The sequence below is a fragment of the Schistocerca piceifrons genome, chromosome 1, assembly GCF_021461385.2.
Source record: "Schistocerca piceifrons isolate TAMUIC-IGC-003096 chromosome 1, iqSchPice1.1, whole genome shotgun sequence".
In the NCBI taxonomy this organism is placed as follows: domain Eukaryota; kingdom Metazoa; phylum Arthropoda; class Insecta; order Orthoptera; family Acrididae; genus Schistocerca; species Schistocerca piceifrons.
This window is the reverse complement of record NC_060138.1, coordinates 396,569,297-396,581,600: the sequence shown is the minus strand read 5'-3', so window position 1 is coordinate 396,581,600 and position 12,304 is coordinate 396,569,297. Positions and strand designations below refer to the sequence as shown.

The window sequence follows — 12,304 nt, the reverse complement described above, 5'->3', positions numbered from 1 at the left end:
CTGTGACCTTTGGATTAAAGCCAATACGTACAGCTAGAAAATCGGCGGGTAGCTCGCAACCAGCAAAAATCTCCTCACACATTTTGCAGAAGCGGTCTCCTAACAGGCCGGAAAACCTAGCACTTCGATTAGTGCTGGAATGGCACAATCGAAGGGCGGTATCCTTGCGGAGTACCGCCAGAGATGAAAAACCGCAGTGTCAGGGCCTAAATGCTTGCAGCGTGTGCGTTCCACATGAGGGAGTGACATACGGTGGTGCGGGCTGATATGGCAACAGGCGACCGTCGAAAACATCGCAAAAGCAAGTGCCGGAAGGAACGACAATATACGAGAGCACTCGTCAACAGCCCAGTACTACCCTCCATGTCGAGGAGTGAACTGCGACTCCTATTTGAACGCCGCTAGCTGCCAGGGCAGTGGAGAAGCCGTGAGGCCGCCCCACAGCAGCGTCAGGCCGGTGCGAGCTATACTGGCGCGAGCTACACCTAGCCGAGTGCTTACGTCGTCCACCACCTACTGCATATGTGTGTGTGCGTGTGTACACACGTATTCTGCGTGCGTGCGGCGGCGACGACGACGACGTTCGCGAGGAGCTAAGGTTATAACTCCAAACAATTTAATTAAAATTATCTGTGACCAGACCATAAGAGACGCTAACGAGGCATCCGAAGGCACTGTCCTGTGCCCCCATAAATTACCAGTCTAGCGTAATGCGGCTGCAAGTGCGGTCCGGCTAACCGCAAAAAAAAAAAAAAAAAAAAAAAAAAAATTACTTAAGATAATCTTAAATTAATTAAAAGAAATCGTGGTGTGTAAGCAACTAACTACTGGGCACATCAACAACTACGACAAGTTTTGCTACCAGCGGAATATCTGATCACTGCAGAATGTTAACCCATTTCAGGCTGTGTTTTAATTAATTTTAGGTGGGCCGATCCCGGCGGTACTGCAATGCCGGGCCAACCCGCTACAGAGGTGGAGCAAGCCCCTAGCACTCCGTCAGAAGCCAAAAATGAGTTTAATATTCTGGTCGTATGATGCAGGACGTATCAGATATTAAGCTGATAAGAACAGATACTACACTTTTTTTCCCTCCTACCTCCCCTATAGCCCTACCTTTTCCTCTCCAAAAATGCCGCCATCCTCTAGTGTCGACGCAGCACGTAAAGCAGGGTGTTGTTAGTAGCAAGACTTATTGCCATAAACCGAAAATAAAAGCGGAGGCATACTCTGCTATGCCTCAGGGGGCGACGACACACTACTCAGAAACACACCTCCCTCTGCAGGTGTGAGGCAAGTGATGATTTTAAAAACTAAATAGAAAGAAATAAATAAAGACAAAAATGAAGGCAAAATAAAAAAAAAAACAGCGACGCAGCACACTCAAACGAACTGGCGAGATAATCCCATCGCCCATAGAATTAACAAAGTAATAATCCTCTAAGATAGATTATGCGTTTTCCAATTTTCCAATAATTTTTCATACAAGGTTCACACAATTCGCATGTTACCAATTTCCATATTATCAGTATCACAGAACAGTCTACTCTAGTGATGCCCAGAAGGCCAATATCAAATCTGGGGTATGGGTAAGTCAAGGGTAGTTTGAAAGTCCGAGTGACAAAGATCCAGGGGTACACTCAGGCAATTCTTATACGAGGTGCCTTAGTTAGCCCGGAACACCTTTTGATAACCATGAACCATTGCAACTTTAAGAAATCTTGCAAAAGTAATGGTATATTTCCGGTCAGATTCCGCCAGGCGATGCTGGCTCCAAAGGTAGTCCATGAAAGAGACAGCATCTGCGAGGCAAAGGTCATAGATCGTGAAAATGGTTTGGCCCAAGAGACACACCATTGCTTTACGTCGTGTTCGGGGGTTGGTCTGAATACCAGGGTTAAGGAACCAGTCGACTGACACATAGTCCAGTGTAGTCCCACCGATCAGCGTTAATAGCACACGTGCAAGGTCCCACACTTCTGTGACGTGAGGGCATAGGAGACGATGCTCTCTGGTGTCTACGTCACCACATCGGCCGCAAGCAGCCGAGGGCCATAGGAGGATGGCCGCCAGGCGATGATTAGTGGGTATTAAATTGTTTACAACGCGATACCATAGCGCTGAAACTTCTGTGGGAAGGGCTAGGTGGTTGATATTAGCCCAAGCGTGGTGCCAGATGACCGACGGTCGTCTGTCCTCCAATTTGTGTGGTGTGAGCTGGCCTCGAAGCGCCTAGTAAAGGCGCTTCGATGTGCGTGCCTTGTCGGTGGCCACTGCTAGGATGTAACTTTGATTGAGGTGATAGTCCTTGACTGTCGTCATCCGGAATGGAATATGTGTCAAGCATACTGGTGCACGCGCCGATTGTAGGCGATAACGGTCGAAAAGCACCGCTGTTGTCCCACCTGGGTCAATCTCACGCAAAGTGGCGATACGGTGAATCAGGATTGCCGCACATTTGTGGGGAAAGTCAATGAGTCCAAGGCGACTATCGACTTTTGGCAGTGTACAAGTCTGTGCATCAACTTTGAATAGTGCACGCCGCCACAATAGGCAATATACTGTTTGTGAGATGGCTCTGCTGGTTTGTTTCGGTAGCGTAAGGAGTTGTGCTACATACCATGCCCGTGATAGGATGTAAGTATTAATCAGTTGGATTCGTTGATGGAGGTCGAGTCGTTGATCAGTGTGACTCACGCAAAGTCCTCTGATGCGCGTGAGAATCCGCCTGCACGTGAGTGTTAACATGCGCTGTGGACAGGCAGTCACCTCAAGACCCAAGATACGTTGTTCCCCTACAATCCGGTAGCATGCGCGATCGATGGTCAATGATCGTGGTCCTAGTGGGATTAGCACCATTTTGTTGGATTTTAACATGGCACCGGATGCTCGTTCATAAACGTGGAGGACTCGGCGAACCGAATCGATGTCCCTGGCGTTTGCTACAAACACACCTACACCATCCGCCTACGCCACACTGCGGAAGGTGACGCCTGGGAAAGGAACACCATCGACCATCCGTCCGATGTCACGCAGCATGGGGTACAGCGCCAAAGCGATAAAATACACTGACAAGGGACACCCTTGTCGAACTGATCGTCTGATGGGAATTGGTCGTGATCTGCAACCGTTCACAATGATTGTGGAATTTGCTCCATCCAAGAAGTGCCGGATGACTCTTATGAAGTGCTCCCCGAAACCCATCCGCTACATAACGGCCAGCAGGTAGGATGGGAGACCCTATCGGAGGCACCGGCGAAATCTAGGGATCAATTGCAGCCGGGGTTCGAGCGTCGGCGGTGGGTGAGTAAGACAGCATCACGGTATATAGAAGCAGCGGTGAAGGTGGTTCGATTCGAAACGCCACATGATTGAGTGGGACAAAGTACCTTATTCATTCCCTGTTTAAGACGTGAAGCCACACTTCGTGCCACCAACTTATAATCAGTGTTAAGAACGGTGATGGGACGTACGTCTTTAGCCCATCAGTGACCTGTGACCTTTGGATTAAAGCCAATACGTACAGCTAGAAAATCGGCGGGTAGCTCGCAACCAGCAAAAATCTCCTCACACATTTTGCAGAAGCGGTCTCCTAACAGGCCGGAAAACCTAGCACTTCGATTAGTGCTGGAATGGCACAATCGACGGGCGGTATCCTTGCGGAGTACCGCCAGAGATGAAAAACCGCAGTGTCAGGGCCTAAATGCTTGCAGCGTGTGCGTTCCACATGAGGGAGTGACATACGGTGGTGCGGGCTGATATGGCAACAGGCGACCGTCGAAAACATCGCAAAAGCAAGTGCCGGAAGGAACGACAATATACGAGAGCACTCGTCAACAGCCCAGTACTACCCTCCATGTCGAGGAGTGAACTGCGACTCCTATTTGAACGCCGCTAGCTGCCAGGGCAGTGGAGAAGCCGTGAGGCCGCCCCACAGCAGCGTCAGGCCGGTGCGAGCTATACTGGCGCGAGCTACACCTAGCCGAGTGCTTACGTCGTCCACCACCTACTGCATATGTGTGTGTGCGTGTGTACACACGTATTCTGCGTGCGTGCGGCGGCGACGACGACGACGTTCGCGAGGAGCTAAGGTTATAACTCCAAACAATTTAATTAAAATTATCTGTGACCAGACCATAAGAGACGCTAACGAGGCATCCGAAGGCACTGTCCTGTGCCCCCATAAATTACCAGCCTAGCGTAATGCGGCTGCAAGTGCGGTCCGGCTAACCGCAAAAAAAAAAAAAAAAAAAAAAAAAAAATTACTTAAGATAATCTTAAATTAATTAAAAGAAATCGTGGTGTGTAAGCAACTAACTACTGGGCACATCAACAACTACGACAAGTTTTGCTACCAGCGGAATATCTGATCACTGCAGAATGTTAACCCATTTCAGGCTGTGTTTTAATTAATTTTAGGTGGGCCGATCCCGGCGGTACTGCAATGCCGGGCCAACCCGCTACAGAGGTGGAGCAAGCCCCTAGCACTCCGTCAGAAGCCAAAAATGAGTTTAATATTCTGGTCGTATGATGCAGGACGTATCAGATATTAAGCTGATAAGAACAGATACTACACTTTTTTTCCCTCCTACCTCCCCTATAGCCCTACCTTTTCCTCTCCAAAAATGCCGCCATCCTCTAGTGTCGACGCAGCACGTAAAGCAGGGTGTTGTTAGTAGCAAGACTTATTGCCATAAACCGAAAATAAAAGCGGAGGCATACTCTGCTATGCCTCAGGGGGCGACGACACACTACTCAGAAACACACCTCCCTCTGCAGGTGTGAGGCAAGTGATGATTTTAAAAACTAAATAGAAAGAAATAAATAAAGACAAAAATGAAGGCAAAATAAAAAAAAAAACAGCGACGCAGCACACTCAAACGAACTGGCGAGATAATCCCATCGCCCATAGAATTAACAAAGTAATAATCCTCTAAGATAGATTATGCGTTTTCCAATTTTCCAATAATTTTTCATACAAGGTTCACACAATTCGCATGTTACCAATTTCCATATTATCAGTATCACAGAACAGTCTACTCTAGTGATGCCCAGAAGGCCAATATCAAATCTGGGGTATGGGTAAGTCAAGGGTAGTTTGAAAGTCCGAGTGACAAAGATCCAGGGGTACACTCAGGCAATTCTTATACGAGGTGCCTTAGTTAGCCCGGAACACCTTTTGATAACCATGAACCATTGCAACTTTAAGAAATCTTGCAAAAGTAATGGTATATTTCCGGTCAGATTCCGCCAGGCGATGCTGGCTCCAAAGGTAGTCCATGAAAGAGACAGCATCTGCGAGGCAAAGGTCATAGATCGTGAAAATGGTTTGGCCCAAGAGACACACCATTGCTTTACGTCGTGTTCGGGGGTTGGTCTGAATACCAGGGTTAAGGAACCAGTCGACTGACACATAGTCCAGTGTAGTCCCACCGATCAGCGTTAATAGCACACGTGCAAGGTCCCACACTTCTGTGACGTGAGGGCATAGGAGACGATGCTCTCTGGTGTCTACGTCACCACATCGGCCGCAAGCAGCCGAGGGCCATAGGAGGATGGCCGCCAGGCGATGATTAGTGGGTATTAAATTGTTTACAACGCGATACCATAGCGCTGAAACTTCTGTGGGAAGGGCTAGGTGGTTGATATTAGCCCAAGCGTGGTGCCAGATGACCGACGGTCGTCTGTCCTCCAATTTGTGTGGTGTGAGCTGGCCTCGAAGCGCCTAGTAAAGGCGCTTCGATGTGCGTGCCTTGTCGGTGGCCACTGCTAGGATGTAACTTTGATTGAGGTGATAGTCCTTGACTGTCGTCATCCGGAATGGAATATGTGTCAAGCATACTGGTGCACGCGCCGATTGTAGGCGATAACGGTCGAAAAGCACCGCTGTTGTCCCACCTGGGTCAATCTCACGCAAAGTGGCGATACGGTGAATCAGGATTGCCGCACATTTGTGGGGAAAGTCAATGAGTCCAAGGCGACTATCGACTTTTGGCAGTGTACAAGTCTGTGCATCAACTTTGAATAGTGCACGCCGCCACAATAGGCAATATACTGTTTGTGAGATGGCTCTGCTGGTTTGTTTCGGTAGCGTAAGGAGTTGTGCTACATACCATGCCCGTGATAGGATGTAAGTATTAATCAGTTGGATTCGTTGATGGAGGTCGAGTCGTTGATCAGTGTGACTCACGCAAAGTCCTCTGATGCGCGTGAGAATCCGCCTGCACGTGAGTGTTAACATGCGCTGTGGACAGGCAGTCACCTCAAGACCCAAGATACGTTGTTCCCCTACAATCCGGTAGCATGCGCGATCGATGGTCAATGATCGTGGTCCTAGTGGGATTAGCACCATTTTGTTGGATTTTAACATGGCACCGGATGCTCGTTCATAAACGTGGAGGACTCGGCGAACCGAATCGATGTCCCTGGCGTTTGCTACAAACACACCTACACCATCCGCCTACGCCACACTGCGGAAGGTGACGCCTGGGAAAGGAACACCATCGACCATCCGTCCGATGTCACGCAGCATGGGGTACAGCGCCAAAGCGATAAAATACACTGACAAGGGACACCCTTGTCGAACTGATCGTCTGATGGGAATTGGTCGTGATCTGCAACCGTTCACAATGATTGTGGAATTTGCTCCATCCAAGAAGTGCCGGATGACTCTTATGAAGTGCTCCCCGAAACCCATCCGCTACATAACGGCCAGCAGGTAGGATGGGAGACCCTATCGGAGGCACCGGCGAAATCTAGGGATCAATTGCAGCCGGGGTTCGAGCGTCGGCGGTGGGTGAGTAAGACAGCATCACGGTATATAGAAGCAGCGGTGAAGGTGGTTCGATTCGAAACGCCACATGATTGAGTGGGACAAAGTACCTTATTCATTCCCTGTTTAAGACGTGAAGCCACACTTCGTGCCACCAACTTATAATCAGTGTTAAGAACGGTGATGGGACGTACGTCTTTAGCCCATCAGTGACCTGTGACCTTTGGATTAAAGCCAATACGTACAGCTAGAAAATCGGCGGGTAGCTCGCAACCAGCAAAAATCTCCTCGCACATTTTGCAGAAGCGGTCTCCTAACAGGCCGGAAAACCTAGCACTTCGATTAGTGCTGGAATGGCACAAACGAAGGGCGGTATCCTTGCGGAGTACCGCCAGAGATGAAAAACCGCAGTGTCAGGGCCTAAATGCTTGCAGCGTGTGCGTTCCACATGAGGGAGTGACATACGGTGGTGCGGGCTGATATGGCAACAGGCGACCCTCGAAAACATCGCAAAAGCAAGTGCCGGAAGGAACGACAATATACGAGAGCACTCGTCAACAGCCCAGTACTACCCTCCATGTCGAGGAGTGAACTGCGACTCCTATTTGAACGCCGCTAGCTGCCAGGGCAGTGGAGAAGCCGTGAGGCCGCCCCACAGCAGCGTCAGGCCGGTGCGAGCTATACTGGCGCGAGCTACACCTAGCCGAGTGCTTACGTCGTCCACCACCTACTGCATATGTGTGTGTGCGTGTGTACACACGTATTCTGCGTGCGTGCGGCGGCGACGACGACGACGTTCGCGAGGAGCTAAGGTTATAACTCCAAACAATTTAATTAAAATTATCTGTGACCAGACCATAAGAGACGCTAACGAGGCATCCGAAGGCACTGTCCTGTGCCCCCATAAATTACCAGCCTAGCGTAATGCGGCTGCAAGTGCGGTCCGGCTAACCGCAAAAAAAAAAAAAAAATTACTTAAGATAATCTTAAATTAATTAAAAGAAATCGTGGTGTGTAAGCAACTAACTACTAGGCACATCAACAAGTTCGACATGTTTTGCTACCAGCGGAATATCTGATCACTGCAGAATGTTAACCCATTTCAGGCTGTGTTTTAATTAATTTTAGGTGGGCCGATCCCGGCGGTACTGCAATGCCGGGCCAACCCGCTACAGAGGTGGAGCAAGCCCCTAGCACTCCGTCAGAAGCCAAAAATGAGTTTAATATTCTGGTCGTGTGATGCAGGACGTATCAGATATTAAGCTGATAATAACAGATACTACACTTTTTTTCCCTCCTACCTCCCCTATAGCCCTACCTTTTCCTCTCCAAAAATGCCGCCATCCTCTAGTGTCGACGCAGCACGTAAAGCAGGGTGTTGTTAGTAGCAAGATTTATTGCCATAAACCGAAAATAAAAGCGGAGGCATACTCTGCTATGCCTCAGGGGGCGACGACACACTACTCAGAAACACACCTCCCTCTGCAGGTGTGAGGCAAGTGATGATTTTAAAAACTAAATAGAAAGAAATAAATAAAGACAGAAATGAAGGCAAAATAAAAAAAAAAAACAGCGACGCAGCACACTCAAACGAACTGGCGAGATAATCCCATCGCCCATAGAATTAACAAAGTAATAATCCTCTAAGATAGATTATGCGTTTTCCAATTTTCCAATAATTTTCCATACAAGGTTCACACAATTCGCATGTTACCAATTTCCATATTATCAGTATCACAGAACAGTCTACTCTAGTGATGCCCAGAAGGCCAATATCAAATCTGGGGTATGGGTAAGTCAAGGGTAGTTTGAAAGTCCGAGTGACAAAGATCCAGGGGTACACTCAGGCAATTCTTATACGAGGTGCCTTAGTTAGCCCGGAACACCTTTTGATAACCATGAACCATTGCAACTTTAAGAAATCTTGCAAAAGTAATGGTATATTTCCGGTCAGATTCCGCCAGGCGATGCTGGCTCCAAAGGTAGTCCATGAATGAGACAGCATCTGCGAGGCAAAGGTCATAGATCGTGAAAATGGTTTGGCCCAAGAGACACACCATTGCTTTACGTCGTGTTCGGGGGTTGGTCTGAATACCAGGGTTAAGGAACCAGTCGACTGACACATAGTCCAGTGTAGTCCCACCGATCAGCGTTAATAGCACACGTGCAAGGTCCCACACTTCTGTGACGTGAGGGCATAGGAGACGATGCTCTCTGGTGTCTACGTCACCACATCGGCCGCAAGCAGCCGAGGGCCATAGGAGGATGGCCGCCAGGCGATGATTAGTGGGTATTAAATTGTTTACAACGCGATACCATAGCGCTGAAACTTCTGTGGGAAGGGCTAGGTGGTTGATATTAGCCCAAGCGTGGTGCCAGATGACCGACGGTCGTCTGTCCTCCAATTTGTGTGGTGTGAGCTGGCCTCGAAGCGCCTAGTAAAGGCGCTTCGATGTGCGTGCCTTGTCGGTGGCCACTGCTAGGATGTAACTTTGATTGAGGTGATAGTCCTTGACTGTCGTCATCCGGAATGGAATATGTGTCAAGCATACTGGTGCACGCGCCGATTGTAGGCGATAACGGTCGAAAAGCACCGCTGTTGTCCCACCTGGGTCAATCTCACGCAAAGTGGCGATACGGTGAATCAGGATTGCCGCACATTTGTGGGGAAAGTCAATGAGTCCAAGGCGACTATCGACTTTTGGCAGTGTACAAGTCTGTGCATCAACTTTGAATAGTGCACGCCGCCACAATAGGCAATATACTGTTTGTGAGATGGCTCTGCTGGTTTGTTTCGGTAGCGTAAGGAGTTGTGCTACATACCATGCCCGTGATAGGATGTAAGTATTAATCAGTTGGATCCGTTGATGGAGGTCGAGTCGTTGATCAGTGTGACTCACGCAAAGTCCTCTGATGCGCGTGAGAATCCGCCTGCACGTGAGTGTTAACATGCGCTGTGGACAGGCAGTCACCTCAAGACCCAAGATACGTTGTTCCCCTACAATCCGGTAGCATGCGCGTTCGATGGTCAATGATCGTGGTCCTAGTGGGATTAGCACCATTTTGTTGGATTTTAACATGGCACCGGATGCTCGTTCATAAACGTGGAGGACTCGGCGAACCGAATCGATGTCCCTGGCGTTTGCTACAAACACACCTACACCATCCGCCTACGCCACACTGCGGAAGGTGACGCCTGGGAAAGGAACACCATCGACCATCCGTCCGATGTCACGCAGCATGGGGTACAGCGCCAAAGCGATAAAATACACTGACAAGGGACACCCTTGTCGAACTGATCGTCTGATGGCAATTGGTCGTGATCTGCAACCGTTCACAATGATTGTGGAATTTGCTCCATCCAAGAAGTGCCGGATGACTCTTATGAAGTGCTCCCCGAAACCCATCCGCTACATAACGGCCAGCAGGTAGGATGGGAGACCCTATCGGAGGCACCGGCGAAATCTAGGGATCAATTGCAGCCGGGGTTCGAGCGTCGGCGGTGGGTGAGTAAGACAGCATCACGGTATATAGAAGCAGCGGTGAAGGTGGTTCGATTCGAAACGCCACATGATTGAGTGGGACAAAGTACCTTATTCATTCCCTGTTTAAGACGTGAAGCCACACTTCGTGCCACCAACTTATAATCAGTGTTAAGAACGGTGATGGGACGTACGTCTTTAGCCCATCAGTGACCTGTGACCTTTGGATTAAAGCCAATACGTACAGCTAGAAAATCGGCGGGTAGCTCGCAACCAGCAAAAATCTCCTCGCACATTTTGCAGAAGCGGTCTCCTAACAGGCCGGAAAACCTAGCACTTCGATTAGTGCTGGAATGGCACAATCGAAGGGCGGTATCCTTGCGGAGTACCGCCAGAGATGAAAAACCGCAGTGTCAGGGCCTAAATGCTTGCAGCGTGTGCGTTCCACATGAGGGAGTGACATACGGTGGTGCGGGCTGATATGGCAACAGGCGACCGTCGAAAACATCGCAAAAGCAAGTGCCGGAAGGAACGACAATATACGAGAGCACTCGTCAACAGCCCAGTACTACCCTCCATGTCGAGGAGTGAACTGCGACTCCTATTTGAACGCCGCTAGCTGCCAGGGCAGTGGAGAAGCCGTGAGGCCGCCCCACAGCAGCGTCAGGCCGGTGCGAGCTATACTGGCGCGAGCTACACCTAGCCGAGTGCTTACGTCGTCCACCACCTACTGCATATGTGTGTGTGCGTGTGTACACACGTATTCTGCGTGCGTGCGGCGGCGACGACGACGACGTTCGCGAGGAGCTAAGGTTATAACTCCAAACAATTTAATTAAAATTATCTGTGACCAGACCATAAGAGACGCTAACGAGGCATCCGAAGGCACTGTCCTGTGCCCCCATAAATTACCAGCCTAGCGTAATGCGGCTGCAAGTGCGGTCCGGCTAACCGCAAAAAAAAAAAAAAAAATTACTTAAGATAATCTTAAATTAATTAAAAGAAATCGTGGTGTGTAAGCAACTAACTACTAGGCACATCAACAAGTTCGACATGTTTTGCTACCAGCGGAATATCTGATCACTGCAGAATGTTAACCCATTTCAGGCTGTGTTTTAATTAATTTTAGGTGGGCCGATCCCGGCGGTACTGCAATGCCGGGCCAACCCGCTACAGAGGTGGAGCAAGCCCCTAGCACTCCGTCAGAAGCCAAAAATGAGTTTAATATTCTGGTCGTGTGATGCAGGACGTATCAGATATTAAGCTGATAATAACAGATACTACACTTTTTTTCCCTCCTACCTCCCCTATAGCCCTACCTTTTCCTCTCCAAAAATGCCGCCATCCTCTAGTGTCGACGCAGCACGTAAAGCAGGGTGTTGTTAGTAGCAAGATTTATTGCCATAAACCGAAAATAAAAGCGGAGGCATACTCTGCTATGCCTCAGGGGGCGACGACACACTACTCAGAAACACACCTCCCTCTGCAGGTGTGAGGCAAGTGATGATTTTAAAAACTAAATAGAAAGAAATAAATAAAGACAGAAATGAAGGCAAAATAAAAAAAAAAAAACAGCGACGCAGCACACTCAAACGAACTGGCGAGATAATCCCATCGCCCATAGAATTAACAAAGTAATAATCCTCTAAGATAGATTATGCGTTTTCCAATTTTCCAATAATTTTCCATACAAGGTTCACACAATTCGCATGTTACCAATTTCCATATTATCAGTATCACAGAACAGTCTACTCTAGTGATGCCCAGAAGGCCAATATCAAATCTGGGGTATGGGTAAGTCAAGGGTAGTTTGAAAGTCCGAGTGACAAAGATCCAGGGGTACACTCAGGCAATTCTTATACGAGGTGCCTTAGTTAGCCCGGAACACCTTTTGATAACCATGAACCATTGCAACTTTAAGAAATCTTGCAAAAGTAATGGTATATTTCCGGTCAGATTCCGCCAGGCGATGCTGGCTCCAAAGGTAGTCCATGAATGAGACAGCATCTGCGAGGCAAAGGTCATAGATCGTGAAAATGGTTTGGCCCAA

At 48.7% G+C, this 12,304-nt stretch overlaps 4 pseudogenes; all 4 read right to left on the bottom strand.

Moving 5' to 3' along the window:
* Positions 1 to 921: 921 nt before the first annotated feature.
* Positions 922 to 1,134, bottom strand: LOC124720915 (annotated as a pseudogene).
* A 3,280-nt stretch (positions 1,135 to 4,414) lies between these two features.
* LOC124720904 lies at positions 4,415 to 4,627 on the bottom strand (annotated as a pseudogene).
* Positions 4,628 to 7,895: 3,268 nt separating this feature from the next.
* Positions 7,896 to 8,108, bottom strand: LOC124721358 (annotated as a pseudogene).
* A 3,270-nt stretch (positions 8,109 to 11,378) lies between these two features.
* LOC124721350 lies at positions 11,379 to 11,591 on the bottom strand (annotated as a pseudogene).
* Positions 11,592 to 12,304: the final 713 nt, after the last annotated feature.